Raw genomic sequence first — 21,501 nt, forward strand, 5'->3', positions numbered from 1 at the left:
GGAATCTGTGCCCACATCCTAAAGCCCACAGCTTTCCGTGATCTCAGCAGTCACCAGGATATTTGCCTTAAGGACTGAATCTTCCCTCTGTGTGTGCTGTCTTGCATTTCAACAAACCCTTCCATTCCCTCTCAGCAAATGCAATTTCTCACTGGTGGGCAGCAATACAGGCGAGGCTGTGCTAGCCTGGCTGCTGCTCCTGGGCTGCCCTGGCTCACTGCTGGGTACAAGCTGGGCTGATGGTACGAAGACACTAATGAGCACAATGAGGAACCACTGAAGCAGAGGAGGGGGTGGGGCTGGGAAGTGGTGGAAAGAGTGGTGAGGTTAGGCGGGGCTGAACCAGCGTGGAAGGTCAGGTGGGATTTAGATGTCCCGCTGGAGGATTTTAGCAAAGATGTGATGGGATTAGTGCCTCATGATCAGGCTGGAAGCCACACGGAGGCTAGGTGGCCGGGGGAGAGGTGGGTGGTGGGAGAATGATGAAGAAACTGACATACAATCCAAGAATGAGACCGTGTGGACCTAAGGTTTTTATACAAGGAATGGGGAGGGATTGATGCAAGGAAAAACCTCAGGAATAACCCTGAGCACTTGGCTTTGGACTGTGTAACGTGGAACACATCTCATTGAAACATTCCAGATCTTCAAAGAGGGACCCCACTGGGTAAAGCCACCTCCACCTTCAGGCCAGGCTTCGCTCTGGTCGCCCCAAACAGAACTTTGTATTCTGAGGGCTCTTCCGACTCTCTGGCGAGTTTCAGTGTCTCACGGCCATGGATAGCGGGTGTTCCGATGTTCGCTCTGAACAATGAGAGCCTTTCAGCTTCCTCTTGGCCTCGGCCCTGCTGCATAAGGACCGCACGTCACTGAGATCCGGCTCTTCGGGCCCCTGGAGATCATGGGTCCCCACCAGCACCTCCCTTGGGCACCATTGGCTGAGGGAAACGGGTGCAACGTCCTAGACCCCTTGCCTGCAGGAGAGGCCAATTCTGTGCTTCAATTCACGCTCCTGATCAGGGAGCGGAACCAGGCTGAAGTGGGCTTCAGCTGAGGCTGCATTTTTTTTTTTTTTAAATGTATTATATTGATTTTATACAGAGAGGAAGGGAGAGAGATAAAGAGTTAGAAACATCGATCAGAGAGAGAGTCATCGATCAGCTGCCTCTTGCACACCCCCTACTGGGGATGTGCCCGCAACCAAGGTACATGCCCCTGACTGGAATCGAACCCGGGACCCTTCAGTCCCCAAGCCGACTCTCTATCCATTGAGCCAAACCGGTTTTGGCTGAGGTTGCATTCTAACGAGGTTGCCCCCTGACCCAACCTGCCTCCTTTTCTTTTCCTGAGAGTGTTCCCCCAATAACTCACTTGCAAAAGAATTCCTAATTCTGGGAACCCAAATTAAGACACTTGGGACTCAAAAAGGATTAATTTGTAAGAATTGAATCCACACTGTAGGTTGGATGACACATGCACAGTTTACTCAACAGAAACTGTTACCATGTGTGGGGGCCTGACCAGAGCACACCGATGTTAAAAGGCCCACGTGCCATACCTATGTGCAAAGGCAATGACTCAGCACTATTATATGAAAGGTCCATTAGCCATACGCATGTGGGAGAGCCATGCTCAGCAGTAGCACTATACCAGTGGTCAGCAAATCGCTCTTGAGCCACAGGCGGTTCTTTGGCCCATTGAGTGTGTCTCTTCCACAAAATACCACGGCCTGGGTGAGTCTGTTTTGAAGAAGTGGCGTTAGAAGAAGTTTAAAAAATTTGGCTCTCTAAAGAAATTTCAGTCGTTGTACTGTTGATATTTGGCTCTGTTGACTAATGAGTTTGCCGGCCACTGGCCTAGAACATCTAGCGAGGGCTTCATAAATGGTGCCTTGGCCATCATCATTAATGTTAATACAAGATTTGTCCATTGGACCTTTTCCATGACCATGGTGTACACGCTATGTGGTGGGTTCTGGATTCATCTGTGGCCATGGTTTTATGAAGCCAGAGCTCACATGCTGCCTCAACCGGCTTCAGATCAAAATTGCTCTCTAAGCTGATGTTTTAACTTGAATCTCCTTGAACTTATCAAGTGAAGACTGAATTGCAGTTGCTAAAACCCATTACTAAAGCACTCGATCTGAGACCTGTGGGCCAAGGGAGTTATGCTACCCCAATCCCTACACGTCGTTAAAGAGCTCGTTTGCTCAAGAACATCAGGTGAGAAGAGTAATGAGAGCAGTAATCAGCTTCCAAATAAAAATTCAAGTTTTGAGAACTAGGTCATCCTACGGAACTCAGAAACCTGGGCCTAAAAATAGACCAATTCCATGTGGGGTTGGAGATGAAGTGATCAGGCCTGTGCCAGGCAGAAAGTTAGTGCCGAGACCCTGCATCACGCCAGGATCCTCCATGTCCCACATTCACGGAAACGATGTGATAGTTAACCTTGTTAACTCAGCTGGGCTGCATTAAGCAGGCATTTGGTCACCTGTTATGCTGGGTGTTTCTGTGAAGGTGCTTTTTTGTTTGTTTGTTTGTTTGTTTTTTATGAGATTAATATTTAAATCAGCGGACTTTGAGCAAAGCAGATTTTCCTCTCTAGTGTGAGTGGGCCTCATCCAATCAGTTGAAGGCCTTAACAAAAAGAGTGACCTCCCCAGGCAAGAAGGAATTCTCCCAGCGGACCACCTTTGGATGCAAACCACAACTCTCTCTCTCGAGTCTCCAGTCTGTGGGCCTACACTGCGGATTTTACCCTTTTCACGCCTCTTTAAAGTGAACCTCTATCTGTATGTCTACCCACCTATATACCCACCTATCTGCCCATCCTGTTGGCTCTGTTTCTCTGGAGGAACCTAATGCAAACAGCGAGCTAGAGAAAGTCTGCTCACCGTCAAAGGAGAATGACTGGCAAGTTTGAATCTCTCTCAACTCTCCCCCCCGAATAGAAAAGATTCTCTTATGGGAATTTGCATTCGGGGGTTGTCTCACGTGAGTTCCAGGTTCAAATTTTTCCCAGGTGGCTCCAAACCTAGAAATTAATAAAAAGTGATTCCTAGCAGGCAACAACTCTGGGGCATCCGCAAAGAAGCAAAACTAAAACCTTCAGGAGAGATTTCTCCTACCCCACCCTGTCCACACGGCACACCCACAGACAGCCCCCCAGTGTAAGCTCCCAACTTCAAACCACACGCCGAAGCAAAACTCCACGAGCAGACTCAGGAGAGTCAACCAACTGCAGATTTAGATTCCTCTGAACTTCAGATAATAAAAGTAGCAAATTCAGAATATAAACGATTAAAGGGGTTAAATAGAGAGAGTATATAATTCATTGTAAAATTCTGTGCAAGTTAATCTTGTCTCAGTTTTGTTATCTGTTAACGGATCCCTGAAATCTTCATTTTCACCAGATCCCTTCTGATGAATACTCTGTCTTGAGATCCACTGCTCTGGTCTCCCTGGACCATTCAACTACTCCCCTGCCTTCAGGAGGGAGGGTCATCCTCCCCGCTGCCTGCCCCACCCTCCGCTCACTGTACACAGTACGAAGCCCTTCCCTGCGCAGAAGCAGCGGCAGAGGCTCTGTGTTGCTTTCACTACATGCTCACGCCTCCGGGAACCTTGGTTACCAACCATCTCTGCATGAGGCTGAGCAGAGGAGGTGGATCCCCTGGGTCAGTGGTCAGCAAACTCATGAGTCCACAGAGCCAAATATCAACAGTGCAATGATTGAAATGTCTTTGGAGAGCCACAGTTTTTAAACTTAAACTTCTAACGCCACTTCTTCAACATAGACTCTCCCAGGCCGTGGTATTTTTGTGGAAGAGCCACATTCAAGGGACCAAAGAGTCACATGTGGCTTGCGAGCTGCAGTTTGCTGAAGGACACACACAGGTGGCCTTCGAGCCAAGTTACAGGAGGAGTACCAGCCAGCCACCACCTCTGCTCAGCACAGCAGGAAGCAGACTAAATTGCGTTGCCACTATAAAGTGCCAGGAGCTGCAAGAAGAGGACCAATTGAGTCCAAAGCTGAGGACGGCATGGCCCGGGGGAATGGCTGGTACTGAGAGCCTGGCCTTTCAGCAAATGTGGGGAAGTAGTGGAGGGGAGCACCAACGTGGCTCAGATTAGAAATAGTCAGGTTACTCCTCCCAAGGAAGATGCAGGGAAGAAGGCCCCCCTCTGAGCAAAGCTCCAGTGTAGGTGGGTTTGCTTGTCGGGGGAGGGGCTGGGGAGCACCTTCTGATGATGGGCTCCCCAGGAAAGCAGAGGAGTAAGGTAGAGGAAGACAGAGAAGCCCCCGGAGAGGGTTGGGCTGGGGAGGCAGAGACTTTCCCACAGGTTCGGGGAACACCTGCGTGACGATGGTTACGCTAACAATACACACGGGGATGGCCCAGAGGAGGACGAAAGGCGGGATGGTGAGGAAACCATGCTCTGGGAGACAAAGCACAAAGGAGGTGAGCAATGCACCTGGGGCCCGGCTAACGCACACGCCCAAGGAAGCCGGGGCCCCTCCCGCAGTGGTGGGCGGCGTGTGCACCTAAAGAAAGGAGGTCTGTCTTGGAGACACTGGGATACACAGGCAGATTGCTGGCAGGAGAAAATGCAGCAGGAACCGATCCTTCATCCTGCTCTCCCCTGTTGACAAGTGTTTCTCTGTCCCATTAGTGAGAACGCAATCCATCCTGGGAATGGAGGGCATGTCCCACCCACCGGATGGCAAGCACGTGTTTCATTGCTGTGTCACCGGCTGGCAGAGTTTGAAGAGCAATCCCCTACCTCCTCAAGGAAAGGGGAATGCGTTTGTTTGGTTGCAAAATGTTTGAGCTCTGGGTTTCAATGAGCTGAAGTTAATAGTGAAAGAAAAGAGGGCTTTTCTATGGAAGAAACAAGAGTGTAGGTCAGAACCCCAGGGAAGGCTGGGGGAACAGGAGCACACAGGGGTCCTGGGTGGGTCCTGGGGGCTCAGCACATGCCCTCTACACACCTAGAGGGGAGGTGGAGGGAGCCGGAGACACCCCGTTTGTGAGAGTGGTCAGTGATGCTCTCGTTACTTTGGAGATTAGCTATAGAATTAGTTGAAAAACCCCTAAACACTTGTCTTGTATCAGGAAAAAGCCACCTCATTAGCCATTCCAGGATGTGAGTGCGTGGCCGTGGAAGCAGGGGAGACAAGCTGTTCTTTCATAGCAGGTTGCTGACAACACCTGCTCCTCACCTAGGCTTGTTTGGAGGAGCACAACAGACAGCAGACATCCAACCCACGTGTGACTCTACCTCTTAAAGGAAACAGCACAGCGAAACAACATCCACTCCCGTGAAACAACAAGCCAAGGAGAGCCCATCAACACACACACCACCACAGGCCTTTTGCACTTGCTGTTCCTGTCATTCCATTCCACTGCCTGCTGAAATGTCACCTCCTCACAGAGGCCCACCAGGGCCACCCTATCGGACCTAGCACCACCCTCAACCTGCATTCTATCTCTACTTGAGTGTTTGCCATAGCGTATTTTTTGTCTGTATATTTGTTTACGTTCTGTTTCTCCTTCTAGGATGTTAGTTTCAAGAGGGCAGAAAAGCCTGGCCAGTGTAGCTCAGCTGTTGAGCATTGAGCCAGGAACCAAGAGGCTGCTGGTTCAATTCCCAGTCAGGGCACGTGTCCCAGGTGTGGGCTTGATCCCCTGTGAGGGGCGTGCAGGAGGCAGCCGACTGATGATGTTTTTCCTCTCATCAATGTTTTTATCTCTCTATCCCTCTCCTTTTCTTTCTAAAAAAATAAAAAATGAAAAAATAAATAAAAGGTGGTTTTTTTTTTTGTTTGTTTGTTTTTAACAAAGAGGACAGGTAATTTGTCTATTTTCTCCACTGCTCTATTCCCATTCTCTAGAACAGTGGTCGGCAAACCATGGCTTGCAAGCCACATGCGGCTCTTTGGCTCCTTGAGTGTGGCTCTTCCACAAATACCACGGCCTGTGTAAGTCTGTTTTGAAGAACTGGCGTTAGAAGATGTTTACATTTAAAAAATTTGTCTCTCCAAAGAAATTTCAATCGTTATACTGTTGAAATTTGGCTCTGTTGACTAATGAGCTTGCCGACCACTGCTCTAGAACAATGCCTGGCATATGGTCAGGGCAGCCACTAGTAGGTGAAAGAATGCACTCTCAAGACAGAAAAAATTAGCCCCTCCATAAACACTTCAGACACAGATATCTTCCAGAGGGTTTTACTGCAAGTCAGAGGATCCAACCCAATAAGATCCTCTCGAGCTAGAGAAAACCAGACTTTTCCACTACACGGTCGGCTACCGGGAAAGGAAAAGTGGTCGGGGAGCCGGAATTACCTGCTTGGCTGCTCCACCCTGTGAACTAATGCCTGTCCCTGTTCCATGGCAAGGAGTAGTGTCTTGTCAATTCTGTTCTTGGCTGTTTTCCTTCTCTAACTCCAATGTAATTTCATTTCCTTCTTTTAATGTAAAGAAATACAAGGATAAGGTCCCCCTTTGCGTTGAGTTTATTTTACAAGAAAAAGTAAATTTCCTCTTAACGTCAGAGACCCTTGGTCTCCCTCATCAGAGACATATCCATTGCTGTCTCGTGGTAATTGTAATGGACATGGCCTCCACTGCAATGATATTCATCGGTTTTCATATATTTGTGACCCTTTGGACATCCCTTCTCTAAATGGCCTGTTCAAGTCCCTCGCCTATGTTCTCATTGGGTCGTGTGCCTTTCTCTTGTTGGTTTGTAGCAATTTCTGCTCCAGATACCAGTCCTCTGTCAGTTATATCTCGTTCCAAATGCAGGGTGGGGCAAAAGTAGACTTACAGTTTTGAATACATGAAACAGAGTTTATTCTTGTATTATTTATTAATTACTAGAGGCCTGATGCACAAAATCTATGCAAGGGGCTTGGCCCCTGCTGCCTCTGCCTCAGCCCTCACAGTCTTGGCTTCATCTGGAAGGTCATCCGGAAGGATGTCTGGCCTAATTACTTTTATGTATAGGATTGTATTACCTTCCCTATGAACATGTTTTCCATCCATGTTTACAGGATGGGGCAAAAAAAACAAACAAACACAAAACACACACAAAAAAACCAAAAACCACCTATTTTTGCCCCATCCTGTATTATCTTCCATTCAGTGGCTTGCATGTTCATGCTCTTAAATGTAATTTCGTGCTCTTTAAAGGTGATTTTTATGAAATTCTTAATTTTAAGTCCAGTTTAGTAATCTTTGCTATTATAGTCAGTGTTTTTTAATGTGTGTTTTTTAAAGGCTTGTTTAACCCCCAAACTTGCAAAGTTCACAAGAAAAGGGCTGCACAGGGAGCCAGAGGAGCAAGGGCTTTCTCATCACATGGTTTTGCATTTTGAAACTTGAGTTTGAAGACAAGTATGGACCCAGAAAATTGTCACTATAAACAGTGCCATAAATGCAATCATCACTTCTAAAGGTTTCCTCTGCCTTTTTTTGTTTTTGTTTTTGGTATGTGTATTATGTATGATAACATTTAATCCAAGATCTACCTTTAAAAGATAGGGTAGCTCAACTTTATTTCATTAATTACTATGTGTTTATTATTTCTTTCCTTCAATATAATGAAGATATTTTTCTATATTCTAAAGAATTTCTTATTTTGCCTATCAAATTTTAGTTTAAAGCCACCTGAAACTGATTTTTATGTCAAGTATGAAGTACAGATCCAATTAAGTTTTTCATATCCATATCTATCATCTCAGCACCATTTATTTGTCTTTTTCTTAATCCTCTGTAGTGATACCTCAGCCATAAATCAAATATCAATACATAGATTGGTTTTTTTCTTGGCTCTTTATTTTGTGTCACTGGTATATCTGTCTAGATTTTACCTTAATTATCTGTATTTTAATAATTAGAGCTTTATAGTAATTCTTATAATTCGGGAAAGCAAATCATCCAGCTCTATGTTTCTTCAAGAGTGTCTTGGTTATTTTTTGCTCTTTGCACTTCCATAAAAATTCTGGAAAGAATTTACTAATTTCCACATAAAGAAAAACCTATTTATATTTTGTTTGGGATATCAATTCAATAAGAACTAAAAGCTTTTATTGAATTGGGTGTTCTAATCTATGAACATGGTATGCTTCTTTATGCATATGTATACATATGCAAATATGTACATATGTTTTTCTCATTCACATTATTCATGTACCTTATAGAATCTAGAATAAAGGAAGAGCTGAAGAACTAGGTTTCAAAGAGGACAGGATTTAGAGCACTCCAGGGAGCAGGAAGTAATGTAGTTTTTACATTACTCCGTTCAGAAATCAAATTCCAAGGAGCAAGCATCTGATTTACTTGGCGAAGAGCATGAAGGGCTGACTGACTCCCCCCAAGCAGATTCAGAGACTTTTTACAATATTTGGGAGTGAGTGCTGGGGGGATAAAAATAACAGATGTCTACTATGGATACACAGAGAGAAATACAGTAGAAGAGACTCAGGAGCATGGAAGCAGAGGAGAAAGAAAGAAGAGAGGAAACAAATGAAACAGGAGGGTGGGGTTTGGGCAGTGTGAGTCACCTGAAATGGGAGACTCTGCCAACAGTCAAGAAACATAACGGGAGCTCCTCTGCCAGGGACACCCAGGACTTCTCTGGGTCATCCTGGGTCCATTCCTCCATTAAAAAAAACATACACACATTAAAAATTATATTTTATGGCTGTGCTGATATAAAGACAAGTATAACCCAAACTGGATTTATTATTATGTTCATTTTTCTGAGTTTAACAAAAATTAAAAATTTTTCATGGGACCTAGAAGTATCATGGGTCCCAGAAACTGCCTAATGGACGAGTCAACCCTGCCTCTGCCCTCATCTCCTCTCCTTTCTCACTGCTCCTCCCCAAGATGTGACTTGCATTAGCAGTTACCATTGCCAGGCATGTGGACCCATCTTCCCATGCACTTAGTTTCTGCTGCACTTGGCCTGAGGGCTCGCTCTGGCTGCTGGAGCCAGCACCCTGCACGAGGGAAGCTGGAATTGCTGGGGATTTAACGTCCTTACCCAGCAGCTTTTAACCAATAAGTAATGGGAGATGGTGTATAAATACCCCAGTTCCTCAATCTCAGGCTGGAAACTCATAGGCTCATGTTCTTCATTGACTCCTAGAGGAGCCAAGTGGACTTAATCTTCTGTCTCCCCAAGTGATAACTTGTCTGGCAATGGGCCTCTTTAAAAAAACAAAAAATCCTCATCAGAGAGAGAGAGAGAGAGAGAGAGAGAGAGAGGGAGAGAGAGAAACATGGACTGGTTGCCGCCTGACTGGGGATAGAACCCTCAACCTAGGTATGTGTCCTGACTGGTAATCAAACCTGCAACCTTTTGGTGTATGGGACAACGTTCCAACCAACTGAGCCACACTGGTTGGACTCTAGTAATTGTTGTTGGTTGCTTTCTCTTCTTTCAACTCTTCAGATGTTGTATCATAAATCAGCGAATGAGATACAAGATGCTTTAATGAGCCAATTAATTAGTTGTTTATTGCACGTGGCCCAGAGGGCTGTGTCTCTTCCAAATCTGAGCACCACATACAGGAAGTCTCCCATATTTATACTTTTAGAGCCTCTTTGTTTGCAGATATTACAAAGGGCTCTGTGTGAGTTATTGTTACAGACAATCATAACCTTGAATACATAACGAGTTTATACTTGGCATAAGAATATGGGAGTAGTTATCAGTATTAGCCTATTTTTATCTATTACATTGGATGGCTAGCTTGCAAGATCAGACAGTTAAGTTTATCTTTTTCTATTATTTGAACTAAAAAACAGAGAATAAGAGACTGTCTTAAAGTGACAAAGTTTACAATGACAGAGTTTATAGGACTAGGAACTATCTATAATAGCAGAGAATTTCCAACAACAGTTTTATACAAGATGGAAGTTACTATGTTTCACAGACACTTACTAGTGTTTCTTGGGGCCCTTCCCAGATAAGCCATTCACCACACTCAAATTCTGGTCTCAAGTGTAGTAGGCGGGAACCTCACCAGGGGTCTGACTGCTGGGGTCAGACCAAACCCTGGTCCAGCAACCTCGGTACTTGGGTTCTGGCTAGGAAAGGATTCAGAGTCCAGACCCAAACTGTATGAGAACCTTTATTGGGTAAATCACAGAGGTAGGAAAAGAAAATCCTAGAAGAAGTGGGCTTAGGAAACAAGTTACGGAGGTAAAGGAAGGCCCTTGGAGCTTGGGAGTGGGGAAGCTAATGGTAACTTGCTGGGGAAGGGGGGGTGGAGAGGGAGGGGACTGGGAGGAGCACCAGTGTGCTCCCCATGAGGAAGAGTGCAATGGGTCCTTCATCCTGAGGGTTTTAAGGTAAGGTGACCAGACGTCCCGCTTTTGGTGGGACAGTCCCAATTTTAAAAATTTGTTCCGCCCGTCCCGTGGCGTTTTAAAAAAGTCCAAAAGAGCCAAAACCGGTTTGGTTTAATGATAGAGCATCAGCCTGCAGACTGAAAGGTCCCGGGTTCAATTCTGGACAAGGGCATGTACCTTGGTTGCGGACACATCCCCAGTAGGGTTGTGCAAGAGGCAGCTGATCAATGATTCTCTCTCATCGATGTTTCTAACTCTCTATCCCTCTCTCTTCCTCTCTGTAAAAAGTCAATAAAATATATTTTTAAAAAAGTATAAAAGATTTAAAAGAATCTTTCCAAAAATCGGGACTTTTTTAAAACGCCGTGGGACTTGGGACAAATGGTTAAAAATTGGGACTGCCGCCAAAAGTGGGACGTCTGGTCACCTTATTTTAAGGGCAGAAATGTTTTTTCGGGGGGTGGGGGTGGGGAGGTGTCCCAGGGAAAGATCCTAATAGAATAGTCAGCAGTGTTCCAGGTGTGTCCTTCCAGGGCTGTGGTCTCCTCTGATGGATTGGCCGGCACCAGGGCACGGGGTCATCATTCAGTGCAGCTGGTCCTGAGGTCAGCCGCGGCTGGTTGTGCTGTTTATCTGGGCCTGGAGTTGAAATACATCTGAGGCCTAGATGTTATTTCCAGGGAGGGAAGGTTAGGGGTCTGTGGGGGCCCTGACCAGGGTACGTCAGAGGTTAAAGCCCATTCACCAAATGCAACGTGCAGACAAGGACACAGTAGTATTACCATGTTAAAGTCTTCTATGCCCTACCCATGAGCGAGAGCAAGGACTCCGCAGTAGCAGCATACCCACTGCGCAGGCGCAGCCTTATTAACCTGTTTACGTTAATGCAGCACAGGCGACACTAATGGGCACGAGGTCCTTTCGTTTGAGCGTGTATATAAGGCGCCTCAGCAGCTAGCTGCGGCTGCTTTGTTCGTAATGGAGCATCTCCCACCTACCTACCGACACTCGCCTGTCCTTCCAATCTCCTGCACCCAGAGGGGCCAAGGCCTTGCTGAGAAACTTGCCCCCAGCAGGGTCCAAATCTTATGACCAGGGAGGGATAGGTTAGGGGAGGGGTTCTGTGCTATAATTGATTGCCCATTACTAGGTACCCCGGGCTCTCCATCCTGGCGACCTTCTCTGTATCTGGCCCATCGTCCTTGCTCTGCTCCTGTCTGTCTAACTGCCTTCAGCCCCCGGAGAACCCAAACTGAGACATTGACCTTCAGTTTTCCTTGTGTTGGGGGACAAAGCTCTCCGATATGCCTGCAGAGAGGCCCCTGAGGGATTCTCTTCCAAAAATGCCGCCTGGCTGGGTGGGGTTGTCTGGGATATTTTCTGGGTTGACTATAGTGGAAATATTACTCCAGGGGTTTTTCTGGTCCCGGAACTATCTTAACCTGGGCCTTTCCTCTTCGTTTCAATTTCATAGGAAACCTTTAGCGTTGGCCAAAGCATAATGGGCTAGTTAATGCAATCAGAGCCTGTTGAAACCTTCCTTCCTGGTGTTTTGGCTGGCTGAGTCACTCGGCTTATTCAAACCAATAGCAGGCACAGTACTTCGACAATAGGAGGGGTTACGGAAAGACTAATTCATATTAATCATCTGAGTTCTGTTTTCATGGGCTTTCATGTGGTGGATTTGGCTGGGGGAGAAGGGAGGGGAAGGCAGCAGACCTTATGACTGCCCCTCAGAATGAAATTTTAAAAGAATATGTATTTTTGGAAAAACCGCTTTCCTGTAACACGCCCAGAGTTCTTTAAAAGCTGCCTTAGCTTGCAAAGCGGCAAGCGGAGAGGCGTTGTTTACGCCGTGATCCAATGCGGGGTGCTGGGGAGCCCCGGAGAATGAAAGGAATCACACAGTCACTTGAGGGGGGAGGCTTTGGAACAAACCCTTAGAGTGGTTTCCCCCACATTGATACACCTGCAGATTCCCTCTCCGGGCTAGTCAGCTCTCTGAGGGCCTGGGCAGTGCTGTCTGCTTTCTCGTCCATTCCTGCTGCAACGTATCTGTTGAGTAAATGAATGAATTTTAAAAGTGAAAGGTGAACGAGACTTTCTGCAGAAAGCTTGTTTGTGTCCAGGCTCCTTAAAAAATCTGCCTGTGTCTCCACTTGTCTCAGGGTACGGTCCCCAGAAGAGGAGCCCGAGAAGGTGGTCAGTGCACCTGGCTGGTTAAGAGAAGGCTCGGGAATCGGGCTGGGTGGAGCCGAGGGCAGCGCAGGGTGGGGCTCAGCTGCAGACTGTCTTGGCCTGATCCCATGGGAGGTCTGAAGCATGAATTGCACCCCAGAATTGCCTCTCCCGGCGGTAAAGGGCTGGCCTCTGGTACCCCCATTTCAGTCACGGCGGGAGGGGAACGACCTCCTGAGGGTCATGCTCTGAAGGGAGCAGCTGTGGACGCTTCGATCCACAACTCACAGCAGCTGAGTGAGGAGGGCACCCACCAGGCTCCACTTGACCACCATCTTTCCACCCCTCCCCCAACAGCACACCTGAGCAGGTGGGCCCCAAGACAGATTCTCACCATATAAGAAAATTACACTTTGGTCCCCTACCCAGTGGTTGGCAAACTCATGAGTCCACAGAGCCAAATATCAGCAGGACAACAATTGAAATTGCTTTGGAGAGCCAATTTTTTTTAAACTTGAAACTTCTTCTAACGCCACTTCTTCAACATAGACTCGCCCAGGCCGTGGTGTTTTGTGGAAGAGCCACACTTAAGGGGCCCAAGAGCTCTCCGGTGCTTTCCCCGTGATCACAAAAGGCATGCTTGCTTTTCCGTTCAGCCGCCAGTCCGTTTGAACACAGCGGACCCCATCCGGGGCCCTGAGCAGAGATGCAGGGAGCTGGAAGGTTGTCCCCTCCCTGCTGGACACTGCCCATGTGGCAGACAGAGGCGTGAGATACAGAAGGGAGTCTGGCGACTGAAAGCCTCAGCTGAGAGGCCAGTGATGGATGTCGCTCCCATAGGCCCCGCTAAAACCCTCCCCTGGCTTTGAGTAGCGCTTGGGTTAAAATCCAAACTTCCAAGCCAGGCCTCACTGGGTGCCCGCCCACCCTCCCTGCCTCCTTTCCTCCCAGGCGCCCTCTTTCACATGCCAGTGGCTTTGCGTCTCTTTTCCCCAAACAGGCCGGTCTCATGGCTGCCTCAGGGCCTCTGCACGACCACTTTCTTAGGCCCAGAATGCTTTTCTCCCCGATCCCTTCCCCAGAGAAGCCAGTGTTGATCACTCTGTCCAAGGAGGTCCACACCCCTGTCCCCAATCTATCACCACCTAAACCATTTCTTTCCTTAACTTATCACCTGTTTATTGCAGCCTCCTCTCTACCTCCTCCCTGAAATACAAGTTGCATGAGAACACAGATCTTGACTACCTCACTCATGGCTGCAACTCCAGCGGCTCCCTGGAGGGAAGCCAGGAAAGGGAGCGATCAGAGTGAAGGGGGAGGGCCAATCATACGTTACACTCGGTAGAAGTTGAGTCTGCTGTTCCAGTGAAATATGTGGATGGACGTGCCCAGGAGGCAGGGAGACCCCAGGGAGCTTGGGGCCCCACATTTCAGAGCCCTTCCCATAGAGCTAAGAGCTAGGAGCTTGGGTGTGGGTGAGAAGACAGCGAAGAGCGGAGCCTTAGGCAACACCCACGTTCTGGAGATGTGTTTTCTTGCTGCCAAGAGCGTTCTTCCATCCCCACGAAGCACCGCCTCCCTCAACAGGAAAGCTGCAGCCTAAGAATCCCTTCCCTCTCTCCCTGAGGGTATCTTCTCTGCCCGCTGCAGGTGCAGAGCCATCTCGCCGCCCTCCTGGCAGGCAGCGGCCTCTCCCTCCTGGCGGCCCCGGGAGGCTCTTTGGCTTGGCCGGCCTCTGGGCGCCCTGCATACGGGCATTCTGTTACTGTCCAGGGGAGGCCCATCTGCAGGGCGAGGGCAGAATACACAATGGAGATCGGTCCATCAGATAGGAGCCGGGATCAAAGAGGAACCAGGGGTTTGTGAGGTCCTTTCATCCTCCCTGATGAAAGGTGATACATGAAGGCAAAATTATCATGATTATTTCATTGGGCTCCAGTTGGAGACGGACCGTGCTCGCCAATAAGCATGGACAACAGGGAGCGGCCTATGCGGCTGCCTCTAACAGACACAGACAGGCTGCACACTGTCTAACGTGTGTGTGTGTATGTATCAGTGACATCGCTCACGCACCCTTTGTCAAGAAAGCCCTAGAGAGGACCACAGGCCTGAACCCCCCACCCCCACCCCCACCCCCGGGCCCTCAGCTGCAGACGTACCATGAGCTATGCATATTTTGTAAACGCGTACCAAGAAAGCAAGAAAAGTCGGGGGGGGGCGGGGGGGGAGGCATGTAAAGGGAACCGTAAGGACATCTGGATTTGTCAGTGTCTCTTCGGAGAAAGCCCCGAGGATATACCGTCCTCGGAATAAAGCCTTCATTTCACAGCGCATCAGTGGGGAAATTAACAAGCTCCCTGCGTCCTGCTCCATAATTCATTCTCTTTGTTTTAGGCACTGCGCCGAGCCGGTTGGCTTAAAACCCTGCGAAATAGCTTTTCAATACAGACCCGGGCCTGGCAGCTTTGCCTTCCCGGCGACGAGGGCCAGCCCGTCCCGTCATGAGGCCAATGGACATGGTGATACTTCGCCATTCACGTTCCTTTTCGATTGGTCGCCGTGTCCTTGACTGGTGCAGGCTGGTTTTGGGACTGGGCATTTTGCTGCCATCCCAGGATGACGATTGTGACTGGGTTAGAGGTCCGTGGCTGGGAGTGAGAATGAGGCTGGGGGCAGCCTGTATGGGCTGGAGCCGGGGCTGGGGGTGGGGAGAGCTCTCTCAGGCCCGTGTTTACCCGGCCTGGAACGCAGCGTTTTCATCCTCAGGGAGAGGCTGGCGGCTGCCTTGAGCCGCTCTGCACGCCTGGGGACGTGGAAGGCCACGGGGAGGTGACAGCTGGGACAGGACTTCAAGAGCAGGTCCCCAGGGTGGGTCACTCACTGGGCTGACAACTCAGTCGATGCTTGCTTGGGTGGGGGCCCGCACTAATTTGGGTGCTGACAGCCCGGTGACAGCCGCTAAGGGGACGTGAGCTGGGGAGCAGGCACGGGAAGCCTTGACATGACTCGCCTAAGTGACGGTTGCCTTGTTCGGTGACACCATACCCCCAAGGCACAGGATGCTGAGGAGTCAAGTAGACGGGCCGGGGACGTTTCTATTTAGGCCACGGTGGCAACGCTGTCCTCCAGAGTGGCTTCCTCGTCGCAGGGCTTTGCCCAATGGGGGCTGGACAGAGTCTAGAGTGCATTGTCCCTGCCTCTTTCGTTGTTGTTGTTGTTAATCCCCCGCCAAGGATACATTTTCCATTGATTTTTTAGAGAGGGGAAGTGAGAGACAGAAAAACATCGTGATGTGAGAGACACACATCAATTGGTTGCCTCCCACACATGCCCCGACTGGACAGGGAGTTGAACTTGCAACCGAGGTACGTGCCCTTGACTGAAATCGACCCTTCGAACCTTCAGTCTACCGGCTGATGCTCTAACCACTGAGAAAACTGGCTAGGGCTTCCCTGCCTACTTTTTGATTCCGGCAGAAATGGGGGGCTTTCTCCCCACAGCCATGGGGAAGAGACTCCACTCACAGGCAGCGCCTCTGAAAAGGGACATATCAGATTTCTGAAGAGAAGACAACAGGCTTCAGGGGGTCAGAGGCCAGACCTCCACAGCTTCTCCTTGATCCTCTAACGGTCCACATGTGTCAAACACAAGGCCCGCGGGCCAAATCCGTCCCCCCAGGCCTTGCAATGGGGGCCCCCACCGCGCTGTCATCACTGCACTCCGCTGCATTTCCATCACAATGACAGTTTATGACTGTTCAGTAAACCATTCGGCCCTTGATTTAGGCTGGATTTTAGATTTTGGCCCCTTCTCTGATTGAGTTCGACACCCCTAGGCTAACCTCACATCTGAAGTGCAAGACTCACCGCCCTGGTACTGGCCGGGCTTCTCTCTTGGGAGGTTGTGTGGTCAGCGGTGGCACCATGCCACACTCTGGTCAAGCTCTGAACGTAATTGCTAAGTGTAAGACCTCATTGTTTTTTTAATTAAAAAAAAAAAATGTTTCAGAGAGCTGAAGGGAGAGGGCAAGAGAGGCAGAAACATCAATGACAGAGAATTCTTGATGGGCTGCCTCCTTCACGCCTCCTACTGGGGAGTGAGCCTATAGCACGTGCCCTGATTGGGAATTGAACCGGCAACCTCCCAGTCCATGGGACACGCTCAGCCAACTGAGCCACCCTGGCCGGGCTGCGCTATTGTGTTAAAATCAACCCAGGTCCTGCCGGAGAGATTCTGTCCTCTGGGGAGAGATCCACGGGGATCAGGCCACTGCCACGTCCCCTGAAAGCCAACCACCCTCAAGGAGACTCCCCTCTGGGTGAGCTGCAGGGAGCAGAGACCAGAGGCACCCCAGGCCTGGGCCTTAGAAGCGAGGGAGTGAGTTTTACCTCCGTTTCCAGCAACTGCTACACACACAGTCCCTTCCAAAAAATGCCAGTGGCCTCAGAGAAGAGACAGCTGCCTCCCTCGCCCCTCATTCATCACCTGCTTGCTGGCCTCGGAGTGATAAGGCAAATCCAGATCAAATTACCTGGCAGCTGGAAGAGCAGCGAGATAAGGAAAGGCAAACACAGGAGAAGTTCGCTAGAGGAGCAAAGATCAAATTGTGTATTCAGTTTTCCAGGAACTCAAATTTTGCTCCCTCTGCAAACCTGGGGAGGCACCGCAGATCAATCAGCGGGCAAATAGGGTTCATCGGAGGAAACCAGCGTCTTCAGAAAGAAGAAAACAGGGCATCGAGTGACCATAGCATTCTCCCTGGGCCAGGGGATGGAAAAACAAAGTCAGGGATGAAAGCAGGGAGGGGAGTGGCCAATGGCCTGAGAAGCTCCGAGCAACCGAAAGAACATGGGACTGAGCAGGACATTTGCATTCGTGTTTCAACTCTCTTTCTCTCCCTCCCCCGCTCCCTTTGTAAATGTGCTCCAACTGCTGTAGGCAGTTAGACAGACATGAGCAGAGCAAGGGCGATGGGCCAGGTACAGAAGGCCACCAGGATGGAGAGCCCCAGTGCCTAGCAATGGACACTCACTGGTAGAATGGGGCTTGTCCTCAGGGTGATGTTTCCTCCCCTAGCATATGGCTGGGCATGAGGTTTGGGCCCCCTGACCTTCCCTCTCTGGAGATAACATCTAGGCCTCAGATGTGTTTCAGCTCCAGGCCCAGATAAACAACACAACCAGGACCAGCTGCACTGAATGATGACCCCGTGCCCTGGTGCCGGCCAGTCCATCAGAGGAGACCATGGCCCTGAAAGAACACACCTGGGGAGCTGCTGACTGTTCTATTAGGGCTCCCCTTAAATCTCTGCCCTTAAAACCCTTAGGATGGGGGCCCCAGTGCACTCTCCCTTTCCCCTCCCCCTCTGCCCTTACCCCAGGCAGGTTACCATTAGCTTCCCCACTGCCAAGCTCCAAGGGTCCTTCCTTTACCTCCATAACTTGTTTCCTAAGCTCATTTGTTCTAGGAATTAATTCTTCTACCTCTGCGACTTACCCAATAAATGTCCTCTTGTAGTTTGGGTCTGGCCTCTGAATTCTTTCCTAGCCAGAACCCAAGTACCGAGGCTGCTGAACTTGGGTTTGGCCTGACCCCACCCGTCAGACATATGGTGCCGTCCGCACTGCCTACAGCAAAACCCTGCAGCGTCTCCTCAAGCTGAGATCCCTCTGCCCTGAAGGATTTCTAATTCCTATGACCACAGTCTTCACAAAGCAGTCCATCTGATGGCTGACTCTTGTGACAGGTCATTTTACTGAGCTACATCTCAAGTGTGGGCTACAGACCGTCCCAGAGGTTTTGCTAACCGCTCCACCCTTGTTTTCATTGAAAACTACCAGTTTTGATTGGGATGGAACATCCCAACCCTGAGCTCTCCAAATATCTGTGACCCAAAGAAAAATTATTGGGGAGAGTGGGGGTTAATGGAACTGTACACTGAATGTTCATTTGCAGTAGTGATTACACAAGTTTTTGCAAGTGTTAGAACTATGTGCTGAAAAAGGAATATTTTACTGCATGTGAATTAAAAAAATATAAAGGAAAACATTGTTCGCGCTTCTCCAATAGGAAATCAAGCCACGTTTCTAATCAGGTGAGCTCTGTTGCTTCATGCAAGAAGCAAAAAAGAAGAGGAAGAGAAGGAAGTAGATTGTGGGTGTGGCAGAGTGAGCCCATCAATGGCCCCTTCCTCGCCACTTCTTGGAGTCATGCACTTTGCCATGGCCTCTAATGACCTCTCCCTCTCCCTGCACCCAGCAGTGTGACCTTTTTCCAGTGGGATGTTTGCAGATGTGACACAAACAAATGTCCATTTGCATTTCGGCTCTTGCCTTCTGTGGCCACCAGGGTGGTGGGCGAGCTTGCCTGAGGATGAGACACCAACCTAGGGACAGGGGCCAATAGTCAGACAGTGACTGGGCATGTGAGTGAGTTTGAGACCAGAATTGCATAGCCAATTCAGCCTCAATTGCCAGTCCAAAGATCCATGAACTAGATACTTGCTATTCTAGACATCAAATGTGTGTATTATGCAGCGTTATTGTTACCCCCCAAAAAAGGAAGAAATTGTGAACCATAGGAAAAAGATGAACCGAGGAAGAGTTAACTTTGGAAGGGGGGGGGAAACTGCAGGAACCGTGCACATTGTCTTGGAGAGACCTTTGTTTATGTGTTGCTTTTGTAAAGGAAGACCACCGGGATAATGGCCTCGCAAGAGATGAAAGTCAGACTGGAGTGGAACCAGCCTGGCGGCATATCACATGGTGATCAGTTTATGACTTGACCCAATAATGAGGGTCTTGTCATCACATCTTTGAATTTGATCCCATGAATTGAAACATACAGAGCCTCAGATGAATGGCATAAAATAATTGTAATTGAGCAGTGTCATTGTACTTTCCTGTGAAAACGTGAGATTAGATATGTACACACACACACACACACACACATACATGTCAGCCAGCCTGTAGGGGCGTATGCATCTGGGCACATTTATTGTATAACTATGCCATTGTCCTAACGGGGTTGGGTGTGGCAAGGTGGCAGACCAAGATCTCACCACATAGGAAGAACTTTGTTCTGGCAAGACCAGGCCACATACTCCATCAGCTCAGTCTGCCCCCGGGGCCAGAAGAAGCCGGCAAGCTGAGGGGACTGGTTTGGGTTAGTGTTGCCCTCAAAGGAGAACAGGGAGACCCTAATCTCGGCCACAGACAGAGCGCGAGTTCTCGGGCGGGAAAGAGCTTAGAAAGAGGACGCACTGGGACCCAAGAGGTGTGTCCGGATTGGAGCGGCCCCATCAATGGCCGGGAGTAGGATGTCCCAATAAAAGGGACATTCTGGAATAGCTGCGAGGCATGTCCGGGCCACCTGGCCTGGAAGGTAGGATTAGTGAGGGGCAGACCCACTTCGTTAGGCCTGGGGTGGGGTGGGGGCCACATCTTGCCCCCAGTGTAGGGCCAGAAGGGTTGAATGGCTAGAGTAACATTCAGGATCAGCCGAAACTGGTTTGGCTCAGTGGATAGAGTGTTGGCTTGCTGACTGCGAGGTCTCAGATTCGATTCCGGTCAAGGGCATGTACCTTGGTTGCGGGCACATCCCCAGTGGGGGGTGTGCAGGAGGCAGCTGATAGATGTTTCTCTATCATCGATGTTCCGAACTCTCTATCCCTTTTTCTCCTTTCCTCTTTGTAAAAAAAAAAAAAAATCAATAAAATATATTAAAAAAAACAAACAAAACAAAACACATTCAAGATCGCCCTGGAGCAGGTGCCTGGGCAAAAGCCTGGCATATGGCAGACCCAGACACACAATGGGAAGGGGATTAGAGAGAAAAAGAGAGGCACCGGGGTCTCAGTCAAGCTGAGGATGAGGAACAGCAGGTGTGCCTGGGTGGGAAGCGGTTGGGATAAATTTAGGAGCTGAGCATCAACGACTGGGTCAGCTTCGAGAAACCCATAAAGGTGGGAACGTTGGGCGAAAGGCCCCAGAGTCCTAGGCAGCCCCTTGCCAAATCCTGCCGATTTAACTGCCGAAAAGCCTCTGAGCTGCAGGCCCTGCGGCACCCGTGCCACCACCATCTCTTGTCTGATGGGTGCGTTGGTCCTTCCGTGTCTTCCCGCCCAGCTGCCAGAGTGCGCTTTTGAAGAAGTAGCTTGGACCGCATCATTCTTCCTGTTTAGGCCTTCCAAGTCCTTCTGGATTCTTCAAACGATCATGACCTTCCTCACCTCTTTCTTGCCATCGGTGGACCTCACTGCTCCGGCCGTGGTGACCTTGCTGTGGTTTCGTGGAGCCTCCAGCTCAGGGCCTCTCCATGAGCTCTTCCCTCTGCCACATGCTCTCTCCCCTCCTCCTCCTCCTCCTCCTCAGGCTCCTGCCTTCATTAGGGCTCAGTGTACATGCCGCCTCTCCAGGGAGGCTGTCCAGGGTTACCCAATCGGAAGTAGGTCGCCCCGCTTTTCCTTTCTCAGAGCAGTCAGTCCTTTGTCTTCAAAACCGCAGGCAGATTGGTAATAACTTGTAATTATATTGTTTACTTCCTGACTGTCTGAAATCCCCACCTGACCGTGAGGTCTATGAGGGTGGGGACCAATTCTGTCTTGTTTCCATCTCCATACCCCATGCATGGCACAAGGCAGAGAGTCATTGTTTAATCATCACTATTGAGCCCTAGCCGGTTTGGCTCAGTGGATAGAGCATCGGCCTGCGGACCAAAGGGTCCCAGGTTCGATTCCCATCAAGGGCACGTACCTCCGTTGCAGGCTCCTCCCCGGCCTGGGCCCTGGTCCTGGTCGGGGCTCGTGCAGAAGACAACCAACCATTGTCCTTCTCTCACATCGATGTTTCTCTCTCTTTCCCTCTCTCTTCCACTTTCTCTAAAAAAAATCAATGGAAAAATATCCTTGGTGAGGAATAGCCCTCTGGCTGCACACGGGCACCCCGGATGCAG

Source organism: Pipistrellus kuhlii, unplaced genomic scaffold, assembly GCF_014108245.1.
Source record: "Pipistrellus kuhlii isolate mPipKuh1 unplaced genomic scaffold, mPipKuh1.p scaffold_m20_p_11, whole genome shotgun sequence".
Taxonomy (NCBI): Eukaryota; Metazoa; Chordata; class Mammalia; order Chiroptera; family Vespertilionidae; genus Pipistrellus; species Pipistrellus kuhlii.